The sequence below is a fragment of the Crinia signifera genome, chromosome 8 (genome assembly GCF_055691185.1).
Source record: "Crinia signifera chromosome 8, ASM5569118v1, whole genome shotgun sequence".
In the NCBI taxonomy this organism is placed as follows: domain Eukaryota; kingdom Metazoa; phylum Chordata; class Amphibia; order Anura; family Myobatrachidae; genus Crinia; species Crinia signifera.
The window spans coordinates 70,000,217-70,024,755 of NC_139224.1; the positions used below are offsets into that span (position 1 = coordinate 70,000,217).

At 42.4% G+C, this 24,539-nt stretch overlaps 37 non-coding genes and 3 pseudogenes across 37 annotated transcripts; all 40 read right to left on the minus strand.

The window, feature by feature from the left end:
* Nucleotides 1–86: 86 nt before the first annotated feature.
* Nucleotides 87–205, minus strand: LOC146031156 (5S ribosomal RNA). The gene has a single exon (XR_014456628.1). It is a non-coding gene; the product is annotated as a 5S ribosomal RNA (ribosomal RNA).
* A 345-nt stretch (nt 206–550) lies between these two features.
* On the minus strand, nt 551–669 carry LOC146033184 (5S ribosomal RNA). The gene has a single exon (XR_014458594.1). It is a non-coding gene; the product is annotated as a 5S ribosomal RNA (ribosomal RNA).
* Nucleotides 670–1,014: 345 nt separating this feature from the next.
* On the minus strand, nt 1,015–1,133 carry LOC146031157 (5S ribosomal RNA). The gene has a single exon (XR_014456629.1). It is a non-coding gene; the product is annotated as a 5S ribosomal RNA (ribosomal RNA).
* A 345-nt stretch (nt 1,134–1,478) lies between these two features.
* On the minus strand, nt 1,479–1,597 carry LOC146031235 (5S ribosomal RNA). The gene has a single exon (XR_014456706.1). It is a non-coding gene; the product is annotated as a 5S ribosomal RNA (ribosomal RNA).
* Nucleotides 1,598–1,942: 345 nt separating this feature from the next.
* On the minus strand, nt 1,943–2,061 carry LOC146028232 (5S ribosomal RNA; annotated as a pseudogene).
* A 345-nt stretch (nt 2,062–2,406) lies between these two features.
* LOC146030546 (5S ribosomal RNA) lies at nt 2,407–2,525 on the minus strand. Its single transcript, XR_014456037.1, has one exon. It is a non-coding gene; the product is annotated as a 5S ribosomal RNA (ribosomal RNA).
* Nucleotides 2,526–2,870: 345 nt separating this feature from the next.
* Nucleotides 2,871–2,989, minus strand: LOC146031895 (5S ribosomal RNA). Its single transcript, XR_014457347.1, has one exon. It is a non-coding gene; the product is annotated as a 5S ribosomal RNA (ribosomal RNA).
* Nucleotides 2,990–3,335: 346 nt separating this feature from the next.
* On the minus strand, nt 3,336–3,454 carry LOC146032579 (5S ribosomal RNA). Its single transcript, XR_014458006.1, has one exon. It is a non-coding gene; the product is annotated as a 5S ribosomal RNA (ribosomal RNA).
* Nucleotides 3,455–3,799: 345 nt separating this feature from the next.
* LOC146034553 (5S ribosomal RNA) lies at nt 3,800–3,918 on the minus strand. The gene has a single exon (XR_014459958.1). It is a non-coding gene; the product is annotated as a 5S ribosomal RNA (ribosomal RNA).
* A 345-nt stretch (nt 3,919–4,263) lies between these two features.
* LOC146029055 (5S ribosomal RNA) lies at nt 4,264–4,382 on the minus strand. Its single transcript, XR_014455302.1, has one exon. It is a non-coding gene; the product is annotated as a 5S ribosomal RNA (ribosomal RNA).
* A 345-nt stretch (nt 4,383–4,727) lies between these two features.
* LOC146032473 (5S ribosomal RNA) lies at nt 4,728–4,846 on the minus strand. Its single transcript, XR_014457906.1, has one exon. It is a non-coding gene; the product is annotated as a 5S ribosomal RNA (ribosomal RNA).
* A 347-nt stretch (nt 4,847–5,193) lies between these two features.
* Nucleotides 5,194–5,312, minus strand: LOC146029067 (5S ribosomal RNA). Its single transcript, XR_014455303.1, has one exon. It is a non-coding gene; the product is annotated as a 5S ribosomal RNA (ribosomal RNA).
* A 345-nt stretch (nt 5,313–5,657) lies between these two features.
* LOC146033158 (5S ribosomal RNA) lies at nt 5,658–5,776 on the minus strand. The gene has a single exon (XR_014458569.1). It is a non-coding gene; the product is annotated as a 5S ribosomal RNA (ribosomal RNA).
* Nucleotides 5,777–6,120: 344 nt separating this feature from the next.
* Nucleotides 6,121–6,239, minus strand: LOC146031264 (5S ribosomal RNA). Its single transcript, XR_014456734.1, has one exon. It is a non-coding gene; the product is annotated as a 5S ribosomal RNA (ribosomal RNA).
* A 345-nt stretch (nt 6,240–6,584) lies between these two features.
* Nucleotides 6,585–6,703, minus strand: LOC146031503 (5S ribosomal RNA). Its single transcript, XR_014456970.1, has one exon. It is a non-coding gene; the product is annotated as a 5S ribosomal RNA (ribosomal RNA).
* A 345-nt stretch (nt 6,704–7,048) lies between these two features.
* On the minus strand, nt 7,049–7,167 carry LOC146030294 (5S ribosomal RNA). The gene has a single exon (XR_014455792.1). It is a non-coding gene; the product is annotated as a 5S ribosomal RNA (ribosomal RNA).
* A 345-nt stretch (nt 7,168–7,512) lies between these two features.
* LOC146030829 (5S ribosomal RNA) lies at nt 7,513–7,631 on the minus strand. The gene has a single exon (XR_014456313.1). It is a non-coding gene; the product is annotated as a 5S ribosomal RNA (ribosomal RNA).
* A 345-nt stretch (nt 7,632–7,976) lies between these two features.
* Nucleotides 7,977–8,094, minus strand: LOC146033361 (5S ribosomal RNA). The gene has a single exon (XR_014458771.1). It is a non-coding gene; the product is annotated as a 5S ribosomal RNA (ribosomal RNA).
* Nucleotides 8,095–8,439: 345 nt separating this feature from the next.
* Nucleotides 8,440–8,558, minus strand: LOC146029079 (5S ribosomal RNA). Its single transcript, XR_014455305.1, has one exon. It is a non-coding gene; the product is annotated as a 5S ribosomal RNA (ribosomal RNA).
* Nucleotides 8,559–8,906: 348 nt separating this feature from the next.
* On the minus strand, nt 8,907–9,015 carry LOC146028737 (5S ribosomal RNA; annotated as a pseudogene).
* A 346-nt stretch (nt 9,016–9,361) lies between these two features.
* LOC146030412 (5S ribosomal RNA) lies at nt 9,362–9,480 on the minus strand. Its single transcript, XR_014455908.1, has one exon. It is a non-coding gene; the product is annotated as a 5S ribosomal RNA (ribosomal RNA).
* Nucleotides 9,481–9,825: 345 nt separating this feature from the next.
* LOC146029091 (5S ribosomal RNA) lies at nt 9,826–9,944 on the minus strand. Its single transcript, XR_014455307.1, has one exon. It is a non-coding gene; the product is annotated as a 5S ribosomal RNA (ribosomal RNA).
* A 345-nt stretch (nt 9,945–10,289) lies between these two features.
* Nucleotides 10,290–10,408, minus strand: LOC146031734 (5S ribosomal RNA). The gene has a single exon (XR_014457192.1). It is a non-coding gene; the product is annotated as a 5S ribosomal RNA (ribosomal RNA).
* A 345-nt stretch (nt 10,409–10,753) lies between these two features.
* LOC146029103 (5S ribosomal RNA) lies at nt 10,754–10,872 on the minus strand. Its single transcript, XR_014455309.1, has one exon. It is a non-coding gene; the product is annotated as a 5S ribosomal RNA (ribosomal RNA).
* A 345-nt stretch (nt 10,873–11,217) lies between these two features.
* On the minus strand, nt 11,218–11,336 carry LOC146031854 (5S ribosomal RNA). Its single transcript, XR_014457307.1, has one exon. It is a non-coding gene; the product is annotated as a 5S ribosomal RNA (ribosomal RNA).
* Nucleotides 11,337–11,681: 345 nt separating this feature from the next.
* On the minus strand, nt 11,682–11,800 carry LOC146031256 (5S ribosomal RNA). The gene has a single exon (XR_014456727.1). It is a non-coding gene; the product is annotated as a 5S ribosomal RNA (ribosomal RNA).
* A 345-nt stretch (nt 11,801–12,145) lies between these two features.
* Nucleotides 12,146–12,264, minus strand: LOC146031220 (5S ribosomal RNA). The gene has a single exon (XR_014456690.1). It is a non-coding gene; the product is annotated as a 5S ribosomal RNA (ribosomal RNA).
* A 345-nt stretch (nt 12,265–12,609) lies between these two features.
* Nucleotides 12,610–12,728, minus strand: LOC146033483 (5S ribosomal RNA). The gene has a single exon (XR_014458892.1). It is a non-coding gene; the product is annotated as a 5S ribosomal RNA (ribosomal RNA).
* Nucleotides 12,729–13,074: 346 nt separating this feature from the next.
* Nucleotides 13,075–13,193, minus strand: LOC146029116 (5S ribosomal RNA). Its single transcript, XR_014455312.1, has one exon. It is a non-coding gene; the product is annotated as a 5S ribosomal RNA (ribosomal RNA).
* A 345-nt stretch (nt 13,194–13,538) lies between these two features.
* On the minus strand, nt 13,539–13,657 carry LOC146029128 (5S ribosomal RNA). Its single transcript, XR_014455313.1, has one exon. It is a non-coding gene; the product is annotated as a 5S ribosomal RNA (ribosomal RNA).
* Nucleotides 13,658–14,002: 345 nt separating this feature from the next.
* LOC146029873 (5S ribosomal RNA) lies at nt 14,003–14,121 on the minus strand. Its single transcript, XR_014455436.1, has one exon. It is a non-coding gene; the product is annotated as a 5S ribosomal RNA (ribosomal RNA).
* A 345-nt stretch (nt 14,122–14,466) lies between these two features.
* LOC146031052 (5S ribosomal RNA) lies at nt 14,467–14,585 on the minus strand. The gene has a single exon (XR_014456530.1). It is a non-coding gene; the product is annotated as a 5S ribosomal RNA (ribosomal RNA).
* Nucleotides 14,586–14,930: 345 nt separating this feature from the next.
* Nucleotides 14,931–15,049, minus strand: LOC146031362 (5S ribosomal RNA). The gene has a single exon (XR_014456830.1). It is a non-coding gene; the product is annotated as a 5S ribosomal RNA (ribosomal RNA).
* A 345-nt stretch (nt 15,050–15,394) lies between these two features.
* On the minus strand, nt 15,395–15,513 carry LOC146032613 (5S ribosomal RNA). The gene has a single exon (XR_014458040.1). It is a non-coding gene; the product is annotated as a 5S ribosomal RNA (ribosomal RNA).
* A 345-nt stretch (nt 15,514–15,858) lies between these two features.
* Nucleotides 15,859–15,977, minus strand: LOC146030760 (5S ribosomal RNA). Its single transcript, XR_014456249.1, has one exon. It is a non-coding gene; the product is annotated as a 5S ribosomal RNA (ribosomal RNA).
* Nucleotides 15,978–16,322: 345 nt separating this feature from the next.
* On the minus strand, nt 16,323–16,441 carry LOC146028679 (5S ribosomal RNA; annotated as a pseudogene).
* Nucleotides 16,442–16,786: 345 nt separating this feature from the next.
* Nucleotides 16,787–16,905, minus strand: LOC146032647 (5S ribosomal RNA). The gene has a single exon (XR_014458073.1). It is a non-coding gene; the product is annotated as a 5S ribosomal RNA (ribosomal RNA).
* A 345-nt stretch (nt 16,906–17,250) lies between these two features.
* On the minus strand, nt 17,251–17,369 carry LOC146031837 (5S ribosomal RNA). Its single transcript, XR_014457290.1, has one exon. It is a non-coding gene; the product is annotated as a 5S ribosomal RNA (ribosomal RNA).
* Nucleotides 17,370–17,714: 345 nt separating this feature from the next.
* Nucleotides 17,715–17,833, minus strand: LOC146033575 (5S ribosomal RNA). The gene has a single exon (XR_014458983.1). It is a non-coding gene; the product is annotated as a 5S ribosomal RNA (ribosomal RNA).
* Nucleotides 17,834–18,178: 345 nt separating this feature from the next.
* On the minus strand, nt 18,179–18,297 carry LOC146030963 (5S ribosomal RNA). The gene has a single exon (XR_014456444.1). It is a non-coding gene; the product is annotated as a 5S ribosomal RNA (ribosomal RNA).
* Between the last annotated feature and the right edge of the window lie 6,242 nt (nt 18,298–24,539).

The following is a 24,539-nucleotide window of genomic DNA, read 5'->3' on the forward strand; positions in this document are numbered from 1 at the left end:
CCCAAATCTCTGTATTGGCAATAAAAAGAAAAAGTTTCCAATTTAAATAGCTAGAAAATAAAAACAATTTGCCAGTAATGGGAAAAAACCTACAGCACCTGGCGTTCTCATGTGGTCTCCCACCCAAGTACTAACCAGGCCCAACACTGCTTAGCTTCCAAGATCAGACGAGATTGGGCGTATCCAATGTGGTATGGCTGTAGGTGAGATACAGGCACTTTTTTGCCCTCTTCTACTTCTATAACCAGGTAAGCTAATAAAAAAGTTTCCTAACTGTATTGGCTTACTGAAAAAAATCATGTGTTGATAATGTAAATAGAACTACAGGACATGATATTAGCAGGTGGTCTCAAATTAAACTACTAAAGAGGCTCAACACTGTTTAGCTGCCAAAACCAGTTGGAATTGGGCCTAAACAGTGTGGTAAGTCTTTAGGTGATGACTATTGTGTCTGTTTGACCTCTCCTAAATCTCTGTATTGGCAATAAAAAGAAAAAGTTTCCAATTTAAATAGCTAGAGAATAAAAACAATTTGCCAGTAATGGGAAAAAACCTACAGCACCTGGTGTTCCCATGTGGTCTCCCACCCAAGCATTAACCAGGCCCAACACTGCTTAGCTTCCAAGATCAGACGGGATTGGGCGTATCCAATGTGGTATGGCTGTAGGTGAGATGCAAGCACTTTTTTGCCCTCTTCTACTTCTATAACAAGGTAAGTTAATAAAAAAGTTTCCTAACTGTATTGGCTTACTGAAAAAAATCATGTGTTGGTAATGTAAAAAGACCTACAGGACATGATATTAGCAGGTGGTCTCAAATTAAACTACTAAAGAGGCTCAACACTGTTTAGCTGCCAAAAGCAGTTGGAATTGCGTCTAAACAGTGTGGTAAGTCTTTAGGTGATGGCTATTGTGTCTGTTTGACCTCTCCCAAATCTCTGTATTGGCAATAAAAAGAAAAAGTTTCCAATTTAAATAGCTAGAAAATAAAAACAATTTGCCAGTAATGGGAAAAAACCTACAGCACCTGGCGTTCTCATGTGGTCTCCCACCCAAGTACTAACCAGGCCCAACACTGCTTAGCTTCCAAGATCAGACGAGATTGGGCGTATCCAATGTGGTATGGCTGTAGGTGAGATAAAGGCACTTTTTTGCCCTCTTCTACTTCTATAACCAGGTAAGCTAATAAAAAAGTTTCCTAACTGTATTGGCTTACTGAAAAAAATCATGTGTTGATAATGTAAATAGAACTACAGGACATGATATTAGCAGGTGGTCTCAAATTAAACTACTAAAGAGGCTCAACACTGTTTAGCTGCCAAAACCAGTTGGAATTGGGCCTAAACAGTGTGGTAAGTCTTTAGGTGATGACTATTGTGTCTGTTTGACCTCTCCTAAATCTCTGTATTGGCAATAAAAAGAAAAAGTTTCCAATTTAAATAGCTAGAGAATAAAAACAATTTGCCAGTAATGGGAAAAAACCTACAGCACCTGGTGTTCCCATGTGGTCTCCCACCCAAGCACTAACCAGGCCCAACACTGCTTAGCTTCCAAGATCAGACGGGATTGGGCGTATCCAATGTGGTATGGCTGTAGGTGAGATGCAAGCACTTTTTTGCCCTCTTCTCCTTCTATAACAAGGTAAGTTAATAAAAAAGTTTCCTAACTGTATTGGCTTACTGAAAAAAATCATGTGTTGGTAATGTAAAAAGACCTACAGGACATGATATTAGCAGGTGGTCTCAAATTAAACTACTAAAGAGGCTCAACACTGTTTAGCTGCCAAAAGCAGTTGGAATTGCGTCTAAACAGTGTGGTAAGTCTTTAGGTGATGGCTATTGTGTCTGTTTGACCTCTCCCAAATCTCTGTATTGGCAATAAAAAGAAAAAGTTTCTAATTTAAATAGCTAGAAAATAAAAACAATTTGCCAGTAATGGGAAAAAACCTACAGCACCTGGCGTTCCCATGTAGTCTCCCACCCAAGTAATAACCAGGCCCAACACTGCTTAGCTTCTAAGATCAGACGAGATTGGGCGTATCAAATGTGGTATGGCTGTAGGTGAGATACAGGCACTTTTTTGCCCTCTTCTACTTCTATAACCAGGTAAGCTAATAAAAAAGTTTCCTAACTGTATTGGCTTACTGAAAAAAATCATGTGTTGGTAATGTAAATAGAACTACAGGACATGATATTAGCAGGTGGTCTCAAATTAAACTACTAAAGAGGCTCAACACTGTTTAGCTGCCAAAACCAGTTGGAATTGGGCCAAAACAGTGTGGTAAGTCTTTAGGTGATGGCTATTGTGTCTGTTTGACCTCTCCCAAATGTCTGTATTGGCAATAAAAAGATAAAGTTTCCAATTTAAATAGCTAGAGAATAAAAACAATTTGCCAGTAATGGAAAAAAACCTACAGCACCTGGTGTTCCCATGTGGTCTCCCACCCAAGTACTAACCAGGCCCAACACTGCTTAGCTTCCAAGATCTGACGGGATTGGGCGTATCCAATGTGGTATGGCTGTAGGTGAGATGCAAGCACTTTTTTGCCCTCTTCTACTTCTAAAACAAGTTAAGTTAATAAAAAAGTTTCCTAACTGTATTGGCTTACTGAAAAAAATCATGTGTTGGTAATGTAAAAAGACTTACAGGACATGATATTAGCAGGTGGTCTCAAATTAAACTACTAAAGAGGCTCAACACTGTTTAGCTGCCAAAAGCAGTTGGAATTGCGTCTAAACAGTGTGGTAAGTCTTTAGGTGATGGCTATTGTGTCTGTTTGACCTCTCCCAAATCTCTGTATTGGCAATAAAAAGAAAAAGTTTCCAATTTAAATAGCTAGAAAATAAAAACAATTTGCCAGTAATGGGAAAAAACCTACAGCACCTGGTGTTCCCATGTGGTCTCCCACCTAAGTACTAACCAGGCCCAACATTGCTTAGCTTCCAAGATCAGACGAGATTGGGCGTATCCAATGTGGTATGGCTGTAGGTGAGATATAGGCACTTTTTTGCCCTCTTCTACTTCTATAACCAGGTAAGCTAATAAAAAAGTTTCCTAACTGTATTGGCTTACTGAAAAAAATCATGTGTTGGTAATGTAAATAGAACTACAGGACATGATATTAGCAGGTGGTCTCAAATTAAACTACTAAAGAGGCTCAACACTGTTTAGCTGCCAAAAGCAGTTGGAATTGGGCCTAAACAGTGTGGTAAGTCTTTAGGTGATGGCTATTGTGTCTGTTTGACCTCTCCTAAATCTCTGTATTGGCAATACAAAGAAAAAAATTTCCAATTTAAATAGCTAGAAAATAAAAACCATTTGCCAGTAATGGGAAAAAACCTACAGCACCTGGTTTTACCATGTGGTCTCCCACCCAAGTACTAACCAGGCCCAACACTGCTTAGCTTCCAAGATCAGACGAGATTGGGCGTATCCAATGTGGTATGGCTGTAGGTGAGATGCAAGCACTTTTTTGCCCTCTTCTAATTCTATAACAAGTTAAGTTAATAAAAAAGTTTCCTAATTGTATTGGCTTACTGAAAAAAATCATGTGTTGGTAATGTAAATAGAACTACAGGACATGATATTAGCAGGTGGTCTCAAATTAAACTACTAAAGAGGCTCAACACTGTTTAGCTGCCAAAAGCAGTTGGAATTGGGCCTAAACAGTGTGGTAAGTTTTTAGGTGATGGCTATTGTGTCTGTTTGACCTCTCCCAAATCTCTGTATTGGCAATAAAAAGAAAAAGTTTCCAATTTAAATAGCTAGAAAATAAAAACAATTTGGCAGTAATAGGAATAAACCTACAGCACCTGGTGTTACCATGTGGTCTCCCACCCAAGTACTAACCAGGCCCAACACTGCTTAGCTACTAAGATCAGACGGGATTGGGCGTATCCAATGTGGTATGGCTGTAGGTGAGATGCAAGCACTTTTTTGCCCTCTTCTACTTCTATAACAAGTTAAGTTAATAAAAAAGTTTCCTAATTGTATTGGCTTACTGAAAAAAATCATGTGTTGGTAATGTAAAAAGACCTACAGGACATGATATTAGCAGGTGGTCTCAAATTAAACTACTAAAGAGGCTCAACACTGTTTAGCTGCCAAAAGCAGTCGGAATTGCGTCTAAACAGTGTGGTAAGTCTTTAGGTGATGGCTATTGTGTCTGTTTGACCTCTCCCAAATCTCTGTATTGGCAATAAAAAGAAAAAGTTTCCAGATTAAATAGCTAGAAAATAAAAACAATTTGCCAGTAATGGGAAAAAACCTACAGCACCTGGTGTTCCCATGTGGTCTCCCACCCAAGTACTAACCAGGCCCAACACTGCTTAGCTTCCAAGATCAGACGAGATTGGGCGTATCCAATGTGGTATGGCTGTAGGTGAGATACAGGCACTTTTTTGCCCTCTTCTACTTCTATAACCAGGTAAGCTAATAAAAAAGTTTCCTAACTGTATTGGCTTACTGAAAAAAATCATGTGTTGGTAATGTAAATAGAACTACAGGACATGATATTAGCAGGTGATCTCAAATTAAACTACTAAAGAGGCTCAACACTGTTTAGCTGCCAAAACCAGTTGGAATTGGGCCTAAACAGTGTGGTAAGTATTTAGGTGATGGCTATTGTGTCTGTTTGACCTCTCCCAAATGTCTGTATTGGCAATAAAAAGATAAAGTTTCCAATTTAAATAGCTAGAGAATAAAAACAATTTGCCAGTAATGGAAAAAAACCTACAGCACCTGGTGTTCCCATGTGGTCTCCCACCCAAGTACTAACCAGGCCCAACACTGCTTAGCTTCCAAGATCAGACGGAATTGGGCGTATCCAATTTGGTATGGCTGTAGGTGAGATGCAAGCACTTTTTTGCCCTCTTCTACTTCTATAACAAGTTAAGTTAATAAAAATGTTTCCTAACTGTATTGGCTTACTGAAAAAAATCATGTGTTGGTAATGTAAAAAGACCTACAGGACATGATATTAGCAGGTGGTCTCAAATTAAACTACTAAAGAGGCTCAACACTGTTTAGCTGCCAAAAGCCGTTTTTCAATTGCGTCTAAACAGTGTGGTAAGTCTTTAGGTGATGGCTATTGTGTCTGTTTGACCTCTCCCAAATCTCTGTATTGGCAATAAAAAGAAAAAGTTTCCAATTTAAATAGCTAGAAAATAAAAACAATTTGCCAGTAATGGGAAAAAACCTACAGCACCTGGTGTTCCCATGTGGTCTCCCACCCAAGTACTAACCAGGCCCAACACTGCTTAGCTTCCAAGATCAGACGAGATTGGGCGTATCCAATGTGGTATGGCTGTAGGTGAGATTCCGGCACTTTTTTGCCCTCTTCTACTTCTATAACCAGGTAAGCTAATAAAAAAGTTTCCTAACTGTATTGGCTTACTGAAAAAAATCATGTGTTGGTAATGTAAATAGAACTACAGGACATGATATTAGCAGGTGGTCTCAAATTAAACTACTAAAGAGGCTCAACACTGTTTAGCTGCCAAAAGCAGTTGGAATTGGGCCTAAACAGTGTGGTAAGTCTTTAGGTGATGGCTATTGTGTCTGTTTGACCTCTCCTAAATCTCTGTATTGGCAATAAAAAGAAAAAGTTTCCAATTTAAATAGCTAGAGAATAAAAACAATTTGCCAGTAAGGGGAAAAAACCTACAGCACCTGGTGTTCCCATGTGGTCTCCCACCCAAGTACTAACTAGGCCCAACACTGCTTAGCTTCCAAGATCAGACGGGATTGGGCGTATCCAATGTGGTATGTCTGTAGGTGAGATGCAAGCACTTTATTGCCCTCTTCTACTTCTATAACAAGTTAAGTTAATAAAAAAGTTTCCTAACTGTATTGGCTTACTGAAAAAATCATGTGTTGGTAATGTAAATAGAACTACAGGACATGATATTAGCAGGTGGTCTCAAATTAAACTACTTAAGAGGCTCAACACTGTTTAGCTGCCAAAAGCATTTGGAATTGGGCCTAAACAGTGTGGTAAGTCTTTAGGTGATAGCTATTGTGTCTGTTTGACCTCTTCTAAATCTCTGTATTGGCAATAAAAAGAAAAAGTTTCCAATTTAAATAGCTAGAGAATAAAAACAATTTGCCAGTAATGGGAAAAAACCTACAGCACCTGGTGTTCCCATGTGGTCTCCCACCCAAGTACTAACCAGGCCCAACACTGCTTAGCTTCCAAGACCAGACGAGATTGGGCGTATCCAATGTGGTATGGCTGTAGGTGAGATACAGGCACTTTTTTGCCCTCTTCTACTTCTATAACCAGGTAAGCTTATAAAAAAGTTTCCTAACTGTATTAGCTTACTGAAAAAAATCATGTGTTGGTAATGTAAATAGAACCACAGGACATGATATTAGCAGGTGATCTCAAATTAAACTACTACAGAGGCTCAACACTGTTTAGCTGCCAAAACCAGTTGGAATTGGGCCTAAACAGTGTGGTAAGTCTTTAGGTGATGGCTATTGTGTCTGTTTGACCTCTCCTAAATCTCTGTATTGGCAATAAAAAGAAAAAGTTTCCAATTTAAATAGCTAGAAAATAAAAACAATTTGCCAGTAATGGGAAAAAACCTACAGCACCTGGCGTTCCCATGTGGTCTCCCACCCAAGTACTAACCAGGCCCAACACTGCTTAGCTTCCAAGATCAGACGAGATTGGGCGTATCCAATGTGGTATGGCTATAGGTGAGATACAGGCACTTTTTTGCCCTCTTCTACTTCTATAACCAGGTAAGCTAATAAAAAAGTTTCCTAACTGTATTGGCTTACTGAAAAAAATCATGTGTTGGTAATGTAAATAGAACTACAGGGCATGATTTTAGCAGGTGGTCTCAAATTAAACTACTAAAGAGGCTCAACACTGTTTAGCTGCCAAAACCAGTTGGAATTGGGCCTAAACAGTGTGGTAAGTCTTTAGGTGATGGCTATTGTGTCTGTTTGACCTCTCCCAAATGTCTGTATTGGCAATAAAAAGATAAAGTTTCCAATTTAAATAGCTAGAGAATAAAAACAATTTGCCATTAATGGAAAAAAACCTACAGCACCTGGTGTTCCCGTGTGGTCGCCCACCCAAGTACTAACCAGGCCCAACACTGCTTAGCTTCCAAGATCAGACGGGATTGGGCGTATCCAATGTGGTATGGCTGTAGGTGAGATGCAAGCACTTTTTTGCCCTCTTCTACTTCTATAACAAGTTAAGTTAATAAAAAAGTTTCCTAACTGTATTGGCTTACTGAAAAAAATCATGTGTTGGTAATGTAAATAGAACTACAGGACATGATATTAGCAGGTGCTCTCAAATTAAACTACTAAAGAGGCTCAACACTGTTTAGCTGCCAAAACCAGTTGGAATTGGGCCTTAACAGTGTGGTAAGTCTTTAGGTGATGGCTATTGTGTCTGTTTGACCTCTCCCAAATCTCTGTATTGGCAATAAAAAGAAAAAGTTTCCAATTTAAATAGCTAGAAAATAAAAACAATTTGCCAGTAATGGGAAAAAACCTACAGCACCTGGCGTTCCCATGTGGTCTCCCACCCAAGTACTAACCAGGCCCAACACTGCTTAGCTTCCAAGATCAGACGAGATTGGGCGTATCCAATGTGGTATGGCTGTAGGTGAGATACAGGCACTTTTTTGCCCTCTTCTACTTCTATAACCAGGTAAGCTAATAAAAAAGTTTCCTAACTGTATTGGCTTACTGAAAAAAATCATGTGTTGGTAATGTAAATAAAACTACAGGACATGATATTAGCAGGTGGTCTCAAATTAAACTACTAAAGAGGCTCAACACTGTTTAGCTGCCAAAACCAGTTGGAATTGGGCCTAAACAGTGTGGTAAGTCTTTAGGTGATGGCTATTGTGTCTGTTTGACCTCTCCCAAATGTCTGTATTGGCAATAAAAAGATAAAGTTTCCAATTTAAATAGCTAGAGAATAAAAACAATTTGCCAGTAATGGAAAAAAACCTACAGCACCTGGTGTTCCCGTGTGGTCTCCCACCCAAGTACTAACCAGGCCCAACACTGCTTAGCTTCCAAGATCAGACGGGATTGGCGTATCCAATGTGGTATGGCTGTAGGTGAGATGCAAGCACTTTTTTGCCCTCTTCTACTTCTATAACAAGTTAAGTTAATAAAAAAGTTTCCTAACTGTATTGGCTTACTGAAAAAAATCATGTGTTGGTAATGTAAAAAGACCTACAGGACATGATATTAGCAGGTTGTCTCAAATTAAACTACTAAAGAGGCTCAACACTGTTTAGCTGCCAAAAGCAGTTGGAATTGCGTCTAAACAGTGTGGTAAGTCTTTAGGTGATGGCTATTGTGTCTGTTTGACCTCTCCCAAATCTCTGTATTGGCAATAAAAAGAAAAAGTTTCCAATTTAAATAGCTGGAAAATAAAAACAATTTGCCAGTAATGGGAAAAAACCTACAGCACCTGGTGTTCCCATGTGGTCTCCCACCCAAGTACTAACCAGGCCCAACACTGCTTAGCTTCCAAGATCAGACGAGATTGGGCGTATCCAATGTGGTATGGCTGTAGGTGATATACAGGCACTTTTTTGCCCACTTCTACTTCTATAACCAGGTAAGTTAATAAAAAAGTTTCCTAACTGTATTGGCTTACTTAAAAAAAAATAATGTGTTGGTAATGTAAATAGAACTACAGGACATGATATCAGCAGGTGGTCTCAAATTAAACTACTAAAGAGGCTCAACACTGTTTAGCTGCCAAAAGCAGTTGGAATTGGGCCTAAACAGTGTGGTAAGTCTTTAGGTGATGGCTATTGTGTCTGTTTGACCTCTCCTAAATCTCTGTATTGGCAATAAAAAGAAAAAAGTTTCCAATTTAAATAGCTGGAAAATAAAAACAATTTGCCAGTAATGGGAAAAAACCTACAGCACCTGGTGTTCCCATGTGGTCTCCCACCCAAGTACTAACCAGGCCCAACACTGCTTAGCTTCCAAGATCAGGCGTATCCAATGTGGTATGGCTGTAGGTGAGATACAGGCACTTTTTTGCCCTCTTCTACTTCTATAACCAGGTAAGCTAATAAAAAAGTTTCCTAACTGTATTGGCTTACTGAATAAAATCATGTGTTGGTAATGTAAATAGAACTACAGGACATGATATTAGCAGGTGGTCTCAAATTAAACTACTAAAGAGGCTCAACACTGTTTAGCTGCCAAAAGCAGTTGGAATTGGGCCTAAACAGTGTGGTAAGTCTTTAGGTGATGGCTATTGTGTCTGTTTGACCTCTCCTAAATCTCTGTATTGGCAATAAAAAGAAAAAAGTTTCCAATTTAAATAGCTAGAAAATAAAAACAATTTGCCAGTAATGGGAAAAAACCTACAGCACCTGGTGTTCCCATGTGGTCCCCCACCCAAGTACTAACCAGGCCCAACACTGCTTAGCTTCCAAGATCAGACGAGATTGGGCGTATCCAATGTGGTATGGCTGTAGGTGAGATACAGGCACTTTTTTGCCCTCTTCTACTTCTATAACCAGGTAAGCTAATAAAAATGTTTCCTAACTGTATTGGCTTACTGAATAAAATCATGTGTTGGTAATGTAAATAGAACTACAGGACATTATATTAGCAGGTGGTCTCAAATTAAACTACTAAAGAGGCTCAACACTGTTTAGCTGCCAAAAGCAGTTGGAATTGGGCCTAAACAGTGTGGTAAGTCTTTAGGTGATGGCTATTGTGTCTGTTTGACCTCTCCTAAATCTCTGTATTGGCAATAAAAAGAAAAAGTTTCCAATTTAAATAGCTAGAGAATAAAAACAATTTGCCAGTAATGGGAAAAAACCTACAGCACCTGGTGTTCCCATGTGGTCTCCCACCCAAGTACTAACCAGGCCCAACACTGCTTAGCTTCCAAGATCAGACGAGATTGGGCGTATCCAATGTGGTATGGCTGTAGGTGAGATACAGGCCCTTTTTTGCCCTCTTCTACTTCTATAACCAGGTCAGCTTATAAAAAAGTTTCCTAACTGTATTGGCTTACTGAAAAAAATCATGTGTTGGTAATGTAAATAGAACCACAGGACATGATATTAGCAGGTGATCTCAAATTAAACTACTAAAGAGGCTCAACACTGTTTAGCTGCCAAAACCAGTTGGAATTGGGCCTAAACAGTGTGGTAAGTCTTTAGGTGATGGCTATTGTGTCTGTTTGACCTCTCCCAAATGTCTGTATTGGCAATAAAAAGATAAAGTTTCCAATTTAAATAGCTAGAGAATAAAAACAATTTGCCAGTAATGGAAAAAAACCTACAGCACCTGGTGTTCCCATGTGGTCTCCCACCCAAGTACTAACCAGGCCCAACACTGCTTAGCTTCCAAGATCAGACGGGATTGGGCGTATCCAATGTGGTATGGCTGTAGGTGAGATGCAAGCACTTTTTTGCCCTCTTCTACTTCTATAACAAGTTAAGTTAATAAAAACGTTTCCTAACTGTATTGGCTTACTGAAAAAAATCATGTGTTGGTAATGTAAAAAGACCTACAGGACATGATATTAGCAGGTGGTCTCAAATTAAACTACTAAAGAGGCTCAACACTGTTTAGCTGCCAAAAGCAGTTGGAATTGCGTCTAAACAGTGTGGTAAGTCTTTAGGTGATGGCTATTGTGTCTGTTTGACCTCTCCCAAATCTCTGTATTGGCAATAAAAAGAAAAAGTTTCCAATTTAAATAGCTATAAAATAAAAACAATTTGCCAGTAATGGGAAAAAACCTACAGCACCTGGTGTTCCCATGTGGTCTCCCACCCAAGTACTAACCAGGCCCAACACTGCTTAGCTTCCAAGATCAGACGAGATTGGGCGTATCCAATGTGGTATGGCTGTAGGTGAGATTCAGGCACTTTTTTGCCCTCTTCTACTTCTATAACCAGGTGAGCTAATAAAAAAGTTTTCTAACTGTATTGGCTTACTGAAAAAAATCATGTGTTGGTAATGTAAATAGAACTACAGGACATGATATTAGCAGGTGGTCTCAAATTAAACTACTAAAGAGGCTCAACACTGTTTAGCTGCCAAAAGCAGTTGGAATTGGGCCTAAACAGTGTGGTAAGTCTTTAGGTGATGGCTATTGTGTCTGTTTGACCTCTCCTAAATCTCCGTATTGGCAATAAAAAGAAAAAGTTTCCAATTTAAATAGCTAGAGAATAAAAACAATTTGCCAGTAATGGGAAAAAACCTACAGCACCTGGTGTTCCCATGTGGTCTCCCACCCAAGTACTAACCAGGCCCAACACTGCTTAGCTTCCAAGATCAGACGGGATTGGGCGTATCCAATGTGGTATGGCTGTAGGTGAGATGCAAGCACTTTTTTGCCCTCTTCTACTTCTATAACAAGGTAAGTTAATAAAAAAGTTTCCTAACTGTATTGGCTTACTGAAAAAAATCATGTGTTGGTAATGTAAAAAGACCTACAGAACATGATATTAGCAGGTGGTCTCAAATTAAACTACTAAAGAGGCTCAACACTGTTTAGCTGCCAAAAGCAGTTGGAATTGGGCCTAAACTGTGTGGTAAGTCTTTAGGTGATGGCTATTGTGTCTGTTTGACCTCTCCGAAATCTCTGTATTGGCAATAAAAAGAAAAAGTTTCCAATTTAAATAGCTAGAAAATAAAAACAATTTGCCAGTAATGGGAAAAAACCTACAGCACCTGGTGTTCCCATGTGGTCTCCCACGCAAGTACTAACCAGGCCCAACACTGCTTAGCTTCCAAGATCAGACGAGATTGGGCGTATCCAATGTGGTATGGCTGTAGGTGAGATTCAGGCACTTTTTTGCCCTCTTCTACTTCTATAACCAGGTAAGCTAATAAAAAAGTTTCCTAACGGTATTGGCTTACTGAAAAAAATCATGTGTTGGTAATGTAAATAGAACTACAGGACATGATATTAGCAGGTGGTCTCAAATTAAACTACTAAAGAGGCTCAACACTGTTTAGCTGCCAAAAGCAGTTGGAATTGGGCCTAAACAGTGTGGTAAGTCTTTAGGTGATGGCTATTGTGTCTGTTTGACCTCTCCCAAATCTCTGTATTGGCAATATAAAGAAAAAGTTTCCAATTTAAATAGCTAGAAAATAAAAACAATTTGCCAGTAATGGGAAAAAACCTACAGCACCTGGTGTTCCCATGTGGTCTCCCACCCAAGTACTAACCAGGCCCAACACTGCTTAGCTTCCAAGATCAGACGGGATTGGGCGTATCCAATGTGGTATGTCTGTAGGTGAGATGCAAGCACTTTATTGCCCTCTTCTACTTCTATAACAAGTTAAGTTAATAAAAAAGTTTCCTAACTGTATTGGCTTACTGAAAAAAATCATGTGTTGGTAATGTAAAAAGACCTACAGGACATGATATTAGCAGGTGGTCTCAAATTAAACTACTAAAGAGGCTCAACACTGTTTAGCTGCCAAAAGCAGTTGGAATTGCGTCTAAACAGTGTGGTAAGTCTTTAGGTGATGGCTATTGTGTCTGTTTGACCTCTCCCAAATCTCTGTATTGGCAATAAAAAGAAAAAGTTTCCAATTTAAATAGCTGGAAAATAAAAACAATTTGCCAGTAATGGGAAAAAACCTACAGCACCTGGTGTTCCCATGTGGTCTCCCACCCAAGTACTAACCAGGCCCAACACTGCTTAGCTTCCAAGATAAGACGAGATTGGGCGTATCCAATGTGGTATGGCTGTAGGTGAGATACGGGCACTTTTTTGCCCTCTTCTACTTCTATAACCAGGTAAGTTAATAAAAAAGTTTCCTAACTGTATTGGCTTACTGAAAAAAATCATGTGTTGGTAATGTAAATAGAACTACAGGACATGATATTAGCAGGTGGTCTCAAATTAAACTACTAAAGAGGCTCAACACTGTTTAGCTGCCAAAAGCAGTTGGAATTGGGCCTAAACAGTGTGGTAAGTCTTTAGGTGATGGCTGTTGTGTCTGTTTGACCTCTCCTAAATCTCTGTATTGGCAATAAAAAGAAAAAAGTTTCCAATTTAAATAGCTAGAAAATAAAAACAATTTGCCAGTAATGGGAAAAAACCTACAGCACCTGGTGTTCCCATGTGGTCTCCCACCCAAGTACTAACCAGGCCCAACACTGCTTAGCTTCCAAGATCAGACGAGATTGGGCGTATCCAATGTGGTATGGCTGTAGGTGAGATACAGGCACTTTTTTGCCCTCTTCTACTTCTATAACCAGGTAAGCTAATAAAAAAGTTTCCTAACTGTATTGGCTTACTGAATAAAATCATGTGTTGGTAATGTAAATAGAACTACAGGACATGATATTAGCAGGTGGTCTCAAATTAAACTACTAAAGAGGCTCAACACTGTTTAGCTGCCAAAAGCAGTTGGAATTGGGCCTAAACAGTGTGGTAAGTCTTTAGGTGATGGCTATTGTGTCTGTTTGACCTCTCCTAAATCTCTGTATTGGCAATAAAAAGAAAAAGTTTCCAATTTAAATAGCTAGAGAATAAAAACAATTTGCCAGTAATGGGAAAAAACCTACAGCACCTGGTGTTCCCATGTGGTCTCCCACCCAAGTACTAACCAGGCCCAACACTGCTTAGCTTCCAAGATCAGACGAGATTGGGCGTATCCAATGTGGTATGGCTGTAGGTAAGATACAGGCCCTTTTTTGCCCTCTTCTACTTCTATAACCAGGTAAGCTTATAAAAAAGTTTCCTAACTGTATTGGCTTACTGAAAAAAATCATGTGTTGGTAATGTAAATAGAACCACAGGACATGATATTAGCAGGTGATCTCAAATTAAACTACTAAAGAGGCTCAACACTGTTTAGCTGCCAAAACCAGTTGGAATTGGGCCTAAACAGTGTGGTAAGTCTTTAGGTGATGGCTATTGTGTCTGTTTGACCTATCCCAAATGTCTGTATTGGCAATAAAAAGATAAAGTTTCCAATTTAAATAGCTAGAGAATAAAAACAATTTGCCAGTAATGGAAAAAAACCTACAGCACCTGGTGTTCCCATGTGGTCTCCCACCCAAGTACTAACCAGGCCCAACACTGCTTAGCTTCCAAGATCAGACGGGATTGGGCGTTTCCAATGTGGTATGGCTGTAGGTGAGATGCAGGCACTTTTTTGCCCTCTTCTACTTCTATAACAAGTTAAGTTAATAAAAAAGTTTCCTAACTTTATTGGCTTACTGAAAAAAATCATGTGTTGGTAATGTAAAAAGACCTACAGGACATGATATTAGCAGGTGGTCTCAAATTAAACTACTAAAGAGGCACAACACTGTTTAGCTGCCAAAAGCAGTTGGAATTGCGTCTAAACAGTGTGGTAAGTCTTTAGGTGATGGCTATTGTGTCTGTTTGACCTCTCCCAAATCTCTGTATTGGCAATAAAAAGAAAAAGTTTCCAATTTAAATAGCTAGAAAATAAAAACAATTTGCCAGTAATGGGAAAAAACCTACAGCACCTGGTGTTCCCATGTGGTCTCCCACCCAAGTACTAACCAGGCCCAACACTGCTTAGCTTCCAAGATCAGACGAGATTGGGCGTATCCAATATGGTATGGCTGTAGGTGAGATTCAGGCACTTTTTTTCCCTCTTCTACTTCTATAACCAGGTAAGCTAATAAAAAAGTTTCCTAACTGTATTGGCTTACTGAAAAAAATCATGTGTTGGTAATGTAAATAGAACTACAGGACATGATATTAGCAGGTGGTCTCAAATTAAACTACTAAAGAGGCTCAACACTGTTTAGCTGCCAAAAGCAGTTGGAATTGGGCCTAAACAGTGTGGTAAGTCTTTAGGTGATGGCTATTGTGTCTGTTTGACCTCTCCTAACTCTCTGTATTGGCAATAAAAAGAAAAAGTTTCCAATTTAAATAGCTAGAGAATAAAAACAATTTGCCAGTAATGGGAAAAAACCTACAGCACCTGGTGTTCCCATGTGGTCTCCCACCAAAGTACTAACCAGGCCCAACACTGCTTAGCTTCCAAGATCAGACGGGATTGGGCGTATCCAATGTGGTATGGCTGTAGGTGAGATGCAAGCACTTTTTTGCCCTCTTCTACTTCTATAACAAGGTAAGTTAATAAAAAAGTTTCCTAACTGTATTGGCTTACTGAAAAAAATCATGTGTTGGTAATGTAAAAAGACCTACAGAACATGATATTAGCAGGTGGTCTCAAATTAAACTACTAAAGAGGCTCAACACTGTTTAGCTGCCAAAAGCAGTTGGAATTGGGCCTAAACAGTGTGGTAAGTCTTTAGGTGATGGCTATTGTGTCTGTTTGACCTCTCCCAAATCTCTGTATTGGCAATAAAAAGAAAAAGTTTCCAATTTAAATAGCTAGAAAATAAAAACAATTTGACAGTAATGGGAAAAAACCTACAGCACCTGGTGTTCCCATGTGGTCTCCCACGCAAGTACTAACCAGGCCCAACACTGCTTAGCTTCCAAGATCAGACGGGATTGGGCGTATCCAATGTGGTATGTCTGTAGGTGAGATACAGGCACTTTTTTGCCCTCTTCTACTTCTATAACCAGGTAAGCTAATAAAAAAGTTTCCTAACTGTATTGGCTTACTGAAAAAAATCATGTGTTGGTAATGTCAATAGAACTACAGGACATGATATAAGCAGGTGGTCTCAAATTAAACTACTAAAGAGGCTCAACACTGTTTAGCTGCCAAAACCAGTTGGAATTGGGCCTAAACAGTGTGGTAAGTCTTTAGGTGATGGCTATTGTGTCTGTTTGACCTCTCCCAAATGTCTGTATTGGCAATAAAAAGATAAAGTTTCCAATTTAAATAGCTAGAGAATAAAAACAATTTGCCAGTAATGGAAAAAAACCTACAGCACCTGGTGTTCCCGTGTGGTCTCCCACCCAAGTACTAACCAGGCCCAACACTGCTTAGCTTCCAAGATCAGACGAGATTGGGCGTATCCAATGTGGTATGGCTGTAGGTGAGATGCAGGCACTTTTTTGCCCTCTTCTACTTCTATAACCAGGTAAGCTTATAAAAAAGTTTCCTAACTGTATTGGCTTACTGAAAAAAATCATGTGTTGGTAATGTAAATAGAACTACAGGACATGATATTAGCAGGTGATCTCAAATTAAACTACTAAAGAGGCTCAACACTGTTTAGCTGCCAAAACCAGTTGGAATTGGGCCTAAACAGTGTGGTAAGTCTTTAGGTGATGGCTATTGTGTCTGTTTGACCTCTCCCAAATCTCTGTATTGGAAATAAAAAGAAAAAGTTTCCAATTTAAATAGCTAGAGAATAAAAACAATTTGCCAGTTATGGGAAAAAACCTACAGCACCTGGTGTTCCCATGTGGTCTCCCACCCAAGTACTAACAAGGATCAACACTGCTTAGCTTCCAAGATCAGGCTAGATTGGGCGTATCCAATGTGATATGGCTGTAGGTGAGATACAGGCACTTTTTTGCCCTCTTCTACTTCTATAACCAGGTAAGCTAATAAAAAAGTTTCCTAACGGTATTGGCTTACTGAAAAAAATCATGTGTTGGTAATGTAAAAAGACCTACAGGACATGATATTAGCAGGTGGTCTCAAATCAAACTACTAAAGAGGCTCAACACTCTTTAGCTGCCAAAAGCAGTTGGAATTGGGCCTAAACAGTGTGGTAAGTCTTTAGGTGATGGCTATTGTGTCTGTTTGACCTCTCCCAAATGTCTGTATTGGCAATAAAACGAAAAAGTTTCCAATTTAAATAGCTAGAGAATAAAAACAATTTGCCAGTAATGGGAACAAACCTACAGCACCTGGTGATCCCATGTGGTCTCCCACCCAAGTACTAACCAGGCCCAACACTGCTTAGCTTCCAAGATCAGACGAGATTGGGCGTATCCAATGTGGTATGGCTGTAGGTGAGATACCAGCACTTTTTTGCCCTCTTCTACCTCTATAACCAGGTAAGCTAATATAAAAGTTTTCTAACTGTATTGGCTTACTGAAAAAAATCATGTGTTGGTAATGTAAAAAGACATACAGGACATAATATTAGCATGTGGTCTCAAATTAAACTACTAAAGAGGCTCAACACTGTTTAGCTGCCAAAAGCAGTTGGAATTGGGCCGAAACAGTGTGGTAAGTCTTTAGGTGATGGCTATTGTGTCTGTTTGACCTTTCCCAAATGTCTGTATTGGCAATAAAAAGATAAAGTTTCCAATTTAAATAGCTAGAGAATAAAAACAATTTGCCAGTAATGGAAAAAAACCTACAGCACCTGGTGTTCCTGTGTGGTCTCCCACCCAAGTACTAACCAGGCCCAACACTGCTTAGCTTCCAAGATCAGACGAGATTGGGCGTATCCAATGTGGTATGGCTGTAGGTGAGATACAGGCACTTTTTTGCCCTCTTCTACTTCTATAACAAGTTAAGTTAATAAAAAAGTTTCCTAACTGTATTGGCTTACTGAAAAAAATCATGTGTTGGTAATGTAAAAAGACCTACAGGACATGATATTAGCAGGTGGTCTCAAATTAAACTACTAAAGAGGCTCAACACTGTTTAGCTGCCAAAAGCAGTTGGAATTGCATCTAAACAGTGTGGTAAGTCTTTAGGTGATGGCTATTGTGTCTGTTTGACCTCTCCCAAATCTCTGCATTGGCAATAAAAAGAAAAAGTTTCCAATTTAAATAGCTAGAAAATAAAAACAATTTGCCAGTAATGGGAAAAAACCTACAGCACCTGGTGTTCCTGTGTGGTCTCCCACCCAAGTACTAACAAGGCCCAACACTGCTTAGCTTCCAAGATCAGACGGGATTGGGCGTATCCAATGTGGTATGGCTGTAGGTGAGATGCAAGCACTTTTTTGCCCTCTTCTACTTCTATAACAAGGTAAGTTAATAAAAAAGTTTCCTAACTGTATCGGCTTACTGAAAAAAATCATGTGTTGGTAATGTAAAAAGACCTACAGGACATGATATTAGCAGGTGGTCTCAAATCAAACTACTAAAGAGGCTCAACACTGTTTAGCTGCCAAAAGCAGTTGGAATTGGGCCTAAACAGTGTGGTAAGTCTTTAGGTGATGGCTATTGTGTCTGTTTGACCTCTCCCAAATCTCTGTATTGGCAATAAAAAGAAAAAGTTTCCAATTTAAATAGCTAGAAAATAAAAACAATTTGCCAGTAATGGGAAAAAACCTACAGCACCTGGTGTTCCCATGTGGTCTCCCACCCAAGTACTAACCAGGCCCAACACTGCTTAGCTTCCAAGATCAGACGGGATTGGGTGTATCCAATGTAGTACGGCTGTAGGTGAGATGCACGCACTTTTTTGTCCTATTCTACTTCTATAACAAGTTAAGTTAATAAAAAAGTTTCCTAACTGTATTGGCTTACTGAAAAAAATCATGTGTTGGTAATGTAAAAAGACCTACAGGACATGATATTAGCAGGTGGTCTCAAATTAAACTACTAAAGAGGCTCAACACTGTTTAGCTGCCAAAAGCAGTTGGAATTGCGTCTAAACAGTGTGGTAAGTCTTTAGGTGATGGCTATTGTGTCTGTTTGACCTCTCCCAAATCTCTGCATTGGCAATAAAAAGAAAAAGTTTCCAATTTAAATAGCTAGAAAATAAAAACAATTTGCCAGTGGGGGCGTGGCTTGGCGGCCATACGAGCAGGCAGCAACCCCGCTAAGCTCCGGGCTGATCCCGCTGAATCCTACCACAGGAACCGGCTGTCTACATTATAGAGCACCCTCCCCGTTCCCCCGGCTCCCCCTGAGTCCCCCCATACCGTCCTCCTGAGGCAGCGGAGTCGGGAAGCCGTTTTAACGGCTTCTGCGGATTGCGGCCTTGAGCTTCGGGGATCCAGGGCCTAGAGTTGGAGGCCGAGCCGGGTGGGAAGCTCCATAGCGCCGGAACCACCTGGAGCCGCATAGAGGGGACGCCGGCTGAGGAGAGAAGCCATCCAGAACGCACCGCCGCACCACTTAGACACAGCGACACCCCGGTGAGTGCCCCGGCCGCTCTATACACGCGGCGGGTCCGGGGAGCGCTGGGAGCGATAGTGCGCCGGCGGCCGCTGACCGCACGGCGGAGGTGCAGGGGTCCCGACGCTCGGCGGGCTGGGCAGCGGCACTTCCCCCCTGCCCTGGCATATACTCGGCTGGGCTCCTCTACAGTGAGGTCGCCCGCTGCTCGGCGGGCTTGCTGGAGCGCATAGTGCGCCGGAAGCTGTTGTGTCAGCCCGGCAGCATTTCAGAGCTCCCAGCCCCCCAGAGCCGGCTGCCTGGTCCCCAGCGCCCCTTCACTCTCCTTCACTTGCCGCACACTACACGGCAGAGGTCTCCTCACCTGGTCCCCCTATCCCCTCCTAGGGGAAATTATCTATATAGCTTGCTAAATATATAAATAGGGGTGCGGCCTGGCCAGGTCAGATTTGGGACTCCCAGGACTCCCTCTCACCCCACCTTTGTGATATGTAACCTCCAGGCTTAATGTGATGCGTCTGGCAACCCCCTGCTCCCCTTGGGAATTCCATGCACATCAGGTCTGATATCCTCTAAGAGCCCTGTCAATAACCCATACGTCTAGCTACTAAGAGCCCCCCTAACTGGCACTACTCATTTAAGCACCTCTCAGTATCATGCCTCCCAAAAAACATAAGGCAGTGGGATCGGTTCCCCAGGTCCCCTTCTTCAAACCCTCCCCCAAACGCTCCACTGGAGGAGACTTATTGGCTCCACAGTCTCAACCTGCGTCCGAGACTCCCCAACAAATGGTCCCTCTAAACCCACCTTCATCACAATCGCTTTCCACCCAACCGCGGTTAGATGACTCAGAGGCCTTGACGGTGGGCACATTGAGACTTCTGTTTCATCAATTTAAGGACGAGGTTACCTCTGAATTTCGCTCCATGTTTCAGACGTGCCAAAAATCCATTGATGACTTGGGGGAACGCACTGGCCATCTAGAAACCAAGATGGGAGAGATAGTCGAATCCCACAACGCCCTAATCGACTCCCATGATACCATGGAGGGGGAGGTGTCGGCCCTGAGGGAGAAGGTGGCCGATCTGGAGGACCGCTCCCGCAGAAACAACTTAAAGTTGAGGGGAGTTCCAGAATCCATCTCTAACAGCAGCCTTCACGACTTCGCAGTTGACATATTCAAAAAACTACTTCCTTCTGCCTCCTCCCAAGACCTGCTATTAGACCGGATCCATCGTTTGCCAAGGCCTAGATCTGCCCCGGACGGTGCCCCAAGAGACGTTTTGATGAGAGTCCACTTCTATCACATCAAGGAGGCTCTCCTAAAGGCGGCCAGACCCTCTTCTGACACTGCTGCTGCCCTGGGCTCCCTACAATTATTTGGAGACTTCTCCCAGTTCACATTGGCTAAGAGACGCTCTCTCCTTCCGATTACAACAGCCCTGCGCAAGGCCTCTATCCCATATAGATGGGGCTTTCCGACTAAACTCCTTGTCTCCAGAGAAGGCTCCACAATAATCATCTCGAGCGTGGAGGAGGGCCAGAAGCTGCTTGCGAGATGGAACATTTTGGACAACCCCAACGCCTCCTCTCCCCCCCGCCGACTCCAGCCGGACTGGTCGGTGGCCGAGAAACACAACTAGAATTCCCGGTGGAGGCTCTGCAGTGGACTTTGTATTACAGTTCCAGGTTATTTTTTTAGAAGTTGAAATGTAGTGTTTTTTCCCTTCTCACTTCGACTCTTTTTCTCCCCTATGCACTCTAACTGCTTGGAGGTTATGTTGTACCATAGGTCCGGGGGGATCCCCGGCGGCTGATCACTTGTCTACTGTGCCTACACCGTGATTAAGTGGGCCTAGCGACTCAGCTGTAGCTGTTAGCTCTATGCCCCTGTCGGCTAGTACTGTGCGCTGCTCGCGTGGCGGGACTGGCCGTGGGGGACCTCCTCGATACCGCATTACTGTTAGCCTTGAATATCCACAATGTTAGTTATGTACCAATAGGAAATTTTCCCGAGGGGAGCGGGGCAGCTCGTTGCTACCCCCCCCCTACATGCGTGAGGTGTTACTACTTTGGCGCCTCACTTGGGCTCCCTTGAGAGCCTCTCTACTTAAGTTGTTTTTGTATTGTGTCTGTTCCCTAGATTTCCCTTGTGTGTGTACCCCCCCTGTCTTCAGCTCACTCCCCTTATGCTATCCAATCTGGGTATCCAAAACAATGCCTTCTCTGATATCTCTTATCTTAGTCGTTATGCTACATAATTCTGTGAGCTATGGTTAAAATCATTACATTAAATGTGAAGGGCCTAAACTCTCCCCAAAAGCGTAGAATAGCTCTATCCTTCTTTCATAAAAAGAGGGCGAGTATAGTTGCCATCCAAGAAACCCATTTCAAGAGCTCTGACCCCCCCCGATTCTCTGATAGCCGTTATCCCTCTTGCTATATGGCAAATGCCCAGACCAAAAAGGCTGGGGTAGCTATTTTATTTTCACAGGCATGCCCCTTCACTTTAGAGACCCAAATCTCTGACCCGGAGGGAAGGTTCCTTATTCTAGTGGGGACCTTGGAAGGTAAGGATGTCACTCTGGTGTCATGCTACGCCCCTAACTCCAGACAAATACAATTCTGCAGGAAAGTCTGTGCAGCTGTCCAGCGAAACGCAAAGGGTGCCATCCTGATGCTGGGCGACTTTAATTTAGTTGTTGACCCGGTCGTCGACAGATCTAGTGTACCTAGAATCTCCCCCGGCAGGTCGAGACCTTCTGGTGCTAGGTCCCCTACCGGCCTCGGACAGATATTAGGAGAATTTGACCTTTATGACGCATGGCGTGTCAAACATCCGAGGGAAAGAGACTTTACCTTCTACTCCCATCCCCACGCCTCTTACTCCAGGATCGACTTGCTATTGACGGACAGACTGACGCTAGCATCAATAACCGACATCAGGATTCTGCCCATGTCTTGGTCTGACCATTCCCCTCTCTTTATTGATTGGGACATAGGAGCACGCACTCTGATTCCCGGCCCCTGGAGGATGGGTAGGTTCATTTTGTCTCAGCCGGAGGTTTTCCAAACAATTCAGCAAGATATCACATCTTATCTAGACAACAACTCCCCTGACGACACCAATACTTTCAACCACTGGTGCTCGCTGAAAGCTGTAATCCGAGGGTCACTGATCCAGGCAGCTGCTAGGATTAAAAGAGCTCATAAAATCAATTTAGATTCTGCAGAGAGGAAACTGGCGAGGCTTGAGGAGGAACATAAGTTAAATCCTCTTAATAAATCTATATACAAACAATTATTGCTAGCTAGAGAGGAGGTGAACGGTTTCTACCTTCAGGAAGTGCAGCGCAATCTGGCTCGCCTGAATCAAAGATTTTACGTCTTTAGTAATAAAGCTGGAAGACTCTTGGCCCGTAAACTAAGAGGGAAGCGGGCTAAGGCCCGGATCCGGTACATCTCGGCTCCTGGAGGGTCCAGGGTCTCCGACCCGAGTGAGATAGCCAATTTATTCGCCGAGTATTACACTCAGCTATATAATTTAAAATCGGATGCTGAAACTCCCCAGCCTGCGGAATCTGATATTCAGGCCTTTCTGAGCACATTGAATTTACCTAAGCTTAGCCCTGAAACTTGCCTCTCGCTGGATGCCCCCTGGTCCCTCCTGGAGATTGAGAAAGTGATTGAGGATCTCCCTCAGGATAAAGCCCCGGGCCCCGATGGCTATCCCTCTAATTTCTATAAAAAATATAAGCCCGAGCTAGCGCCGGTACTGTTAAGGGTCTTCAACGAGGCTTCATCCTCCCATGCGTTCCCCAGGGAGATGCTGGAGGCACAAATAGTTACCATTCCCAAACCGGGTAAGTCACCGACCTCAGTAACCAACTACCGCCCGATCGCGCTCCTAAACGTTGATGTTAAAATCTATGCCAAATTAATAGCCAATCGCCTATCCCCCTTACTCCCCTCCCTAATAGCAGCAGATCAGGTGGGGTTTGTCCCAGGAAGGCAGGCACCAGATAATACCCGCAGGGTCTTTAATGTTATGGAATATTGCGATTCCCAGAGGCTGCCCCTGTTGGTGTTGTCCCTGGACGCAGAAAAAGCCTTTGATAGGCTACACTGGGGATACCTCAACTCAGTTCTAGACTCCTTTGGTTTTCGGGGGAGGTTCCTGGGTTCCATTATGTCTCTTTATTCTAATCCATCGGCAAGGATCTTCACCAATGGCACTCTCTCGGCGCCTTTTGGCATCTCAAACGGGACTAGGCAGGGCTGCCCCCTGTCGCCCCTCATCTTCGCTTTAGCAATAGAACCTCTGGCTGAGACAATTAGGAGGAACAGGGGAGTCGAGGGTCCGACAATTGGAGGACTCTCCCATAAAATCAGCCTTTTCGCTGACGACATCTTATTATGCATCTCGAACCCCACCTCCTCCCTCCCTATACTGCATAACATCTTAGACCTATACACAAAAATTTCGTACTATAAACTAAACACGACCAAGACTGAAGCCTTCCCACTACATATCCCTCCTAAATCCTTGGCGAGACTTAAAGATGAGTATAAATACGCCTGGCAAGCACAAGCTATTAAATACCTCGGTGTCCAGTTGGCCAGGGAACCTGACATTATCGAATGCAATTATACCCCCCTCCTAAGCTCGCTTGAGAAACTTACAAAGGATTGGCTGCTACATGAAATCTCCTGGCTAGGCCGGGTAGCGGCAGCCAAAATGACGCTGCTTCCCAAGCTTCTATATCTGTTTAGAGCTATACCTAGACCTACCCCTAGAAAGCTAACCCTCAGGATTAATAGATTATTCTCTAGCTTCATCTGGAAGGGAACGAGACCTCGTATTGCCAGGCGTACATTGGTGCTCCCAAAGGACTCAGGCGGTGTTGCGTACCCAGACCTTGAGCGATACCAAGCGGCCTGCATTCTGAGTCAGGCTCGCGACTGGTTTGTGGAGTCTAGTCCCAAGCCCTGGGTTTGCATTGAAAGAGCCTTCCTGAAGAACTTCACACTCTCCGAGCTCTTTTTCCTGCCAGCCAGGGCGATTCCCCAATGGACAGGCCCGGGGATATCGATTAGAGCCACTCTGCGCGCCTGGCAAGAGGTTGTTGCGATTGACCCAGATATTTTGTTACTGGCCCCCTGTCTCCCCATTAGTTCGTTTGGCAACCTGATTCCTGACCTACGCTTAGAGGCGTGGACGGAGGGAGGAATCAAGTGTCTGAAAGATATTTACGGCACAGATGCCCTCCTCTCCTTCTCCCAATTACAGACGCAATTCAACATCCCTAGACATGACTTCTTTAAATATTTACAGATACGGCACTGGCTGTCGGAACACACGGGGAGACAAGCTCCTAAATTTCCGCCAGCCCTGTCCCTTCTCATATCGTCCTCCAATCACAAGGGAGGTATCTCCAGATGGTACCAATACACAGTACTCCTGGGCAGGGGTGGGAAGTCGGTGTCGCAGGTTGGCTGGGAAAAAGATTTATCTCGTGAACTCCCTGAATCAGTCTGGGATGCTATTTTCAGGAACTGTTTTAAA